This window comes from Lactuca saligna, chromosome 1 (assembly GCF_052625555.1).
Source record: "Lactuca saligna cultivar CGN05327 chromosome 1, ASM5262555v1, whole genome shotgun sequence".
NCBI lineage: Eukaryota > Viridiplantae > Streptophyta > Magnoliopsida > Asterales > Asteraceae > Lactuca > Lactuca saligna.
The window spans coordinates 13,337,412-13,339,942 of NC_136417.1; the positions used below are offsets into that span (position 1 = coordinate 13,337,412).

Consider the following 2,531-nt stretch of genomic DNA (forward strand, 5'->3'; position numbering starts at 1 on the left):
CCAAGCTGAGTTTCTATATTATGGATGGATGCTTGCTGATTCCTGAGCATTGTTCTTGTTTCTTGGATAGCAGCATCGTGGTCACTGTGTCTTTTCTCGGAAGCAGCCACAAATTTAGTTAGCATCTCTTCCAAGCTTGGCTTCTTCTCTTGCATCGGCTCCTCTTTTTGGTAGAATCCTCTCCCTTTTTGCCTATACTTCTCCTCCTTGGCCTTCTTGTACTCTTCATAAGGCAGCCACTCCTTCTTCTGTTTTCGCCAGTCTTCATCATATCGGTCACCGCTCGAATAGCATGCTTGTGCCTTTTTGTTGCCGTGCTCATCCAAATCACAATCTCTAGTGAGGTGAGGTCCATTGCAATTCTCGCAACCCACCCGTATGGCATGGATCGTTTGATCCATTTTATCCATTCTTCTATCCATGGTTTTTAACATGGCCATGACCGCGGATAAATCTTCAGTAGCAGCATATGCGGCTCCCCTCGTGACATCATTCCTTGGGTTGTGGTATTCTCTAGAGTGTTTAGAGAATTCTTCAATTAATTCTTTGATCACCGGGGGTGGCTTCTTCGTAAGTGGGCCTTGTGAGTCTAGCAGCTGCCGGGTCGTAACATTGACTCCATCATAAAAGATGGACACTTCTTGTTGGCTATTTAGATCATGGTGTGGGCAATTTCGTAGCAGACTTTTGTACCTCTCCCATGCTTCATATAACGACTCTCCAGCTTGTTGTTCAAAATTTGCAATGGCCTTCTTGAGCTTGGCTATCTTTGATGGTGGGCAAAAGTGATCTATAAATTCTTCCTTCATTCTGGCCCAAGTAGTGACTGACCCGGGAGGAAGTGATTTGAGCCAGTCTTTAGCAGCACCCTTGAAGGTTACCGGAAGCATCCGAAGCAGCTGAGTTTCGCGGGTGACATTTGGAATGTTGAAGTAATCAGCAACATCATTTACTTCATCCAAATGTTTGTAGGCATCTTCATGATCTTTCCCGTAGAACGGTATCTCCTTGAGTGAAGCTAGGATATGACCTTTTAGCTCAAAGGTGGCAGTGGCGGGAATTGCGGGTTGCACAAGTCCCGGGCCATGGTCGTCGCGCATCCTCTTCTTCCATTCTCCCATGGGAATTTCATCAATGTTAGCCATAGTGAATGCTAACTCTTCCTCCGCTTCGGTGTCTTGCTCGTAAGTTGCCTCGTCTTCTTCCTCGGTTTCGTATCTAATCTCTTCTTGAATTGGCTCTTCAAGTATTAAGGAAGCGCTTGAAGCTCCTGATTTGCTGCTCTTCTTTTTCCCGAAAACAGTCTTCAAGTTGGACAATGGTGATTTCTTTGGTGTGCTTGAACTCTCCACGTCCTTCCCTTTGTTTCTTTTCAATTCGGATTCGGGGTCTTCAAACGGGGGTACCAGTGGTGTGTTTGCTCCTCTGGTCATGAAAGTCCTGAAATTAATCAAATAAAAGCGTAAAAAGAACAAAAAAGATTGCAAACAACTAAAAGAAAAAAAATCCTAATTAAGCTGATACTCGCCGAGTAGGCGCGAGTGCACTCGGCGAGTAGCAGTGATTTTTCAAAAAGAATTCTAAGTTTTAAACCTAACTAAAACAGATACTAAAACCTAATTACTATTTACTAAACTGCAATAAATGAACTTTATGCAAGTAAACTCACACAAAGGATCGAAAAAATTAGGAATTAGCTTAATTATTTAGAACCGTTCCCCGACAACGGCGCCAAAAACTTGATGTGTGTAAATTCAACTAGTTTTATCCCTACTTTTTATTAATAATTTGAGCACACAAAGGCAGTGAACCTGTCTTTAAGTGGTATAGATTGATAAGTAAGGTATCGAACTCAGGGAACGGAAATTAAACTAATAGCTAATTTTAACTAAAACAAATAATAAAAGTAAATGGTTTTTCTCTAGTTTTGCAAGACTAGAAACTTAAACAAACTAAATTTAACTAATTAACTAAAGCAACAACTATTCACCAAATTTGATAAAGATGTTTCTATTTAGGTTCAACCAATTCACTCCTATGGTTATTTAAGTTAAGATAGATTAATTGCTATTGGTTACCAATGATAATAGTTAGGTTCATGTTCATTACTCCTAACCCTTAGACAATTAACTAATTTAAGCGTTGATCAAGTGTTTAAACTAATTAATTCCCTAGATTAATTATTTGGGTTAAATAAGATTTGTAATGGTCAATTAAGTTATTAATTCAATTAACCTCTTGTTGATGGTTTCTCAACAAGCTCACACATTAATCTTCCTATTTTCTTATTAATCTTAGTTTCATAATCATTACTTCCAAGCATACGTTTTAGCATTCACATAGACATATGAGGTTAACAATTAAGTGATGTTCATACAACCTAATTGCCTTCCAATTAACAGAAAATAGTAGTGATTAACACATAAGGTTCTTTAACAAACTTAATTTAACAAATCACCAATAGACAATTAACCAAAATTCAATAATTAAACCATAGGAGTTCTTTGGTATTCCCCAAACAGAAACAAAAA

General features: G+C 38.7%; 1 non-coding gene across 1 annotated transcript; it reads left to right on the plus strand.

Moving 5' to 3' along the window:
* The first annotated feature begins 654 nt into the window (after positions 1-654).
* Positions 655-761, plus strand: LOC145027939 (small nucleolar RNA R71). Its single transcript, XR_013675700.1, has one exon. It is a non-coding gene; the product is annotated as a small nucleolar RNA R71 (small nucleolar RNA).
* The last annotated feature ends 1,770 nt before the right edge of the window (positions 762-2,531 follow it).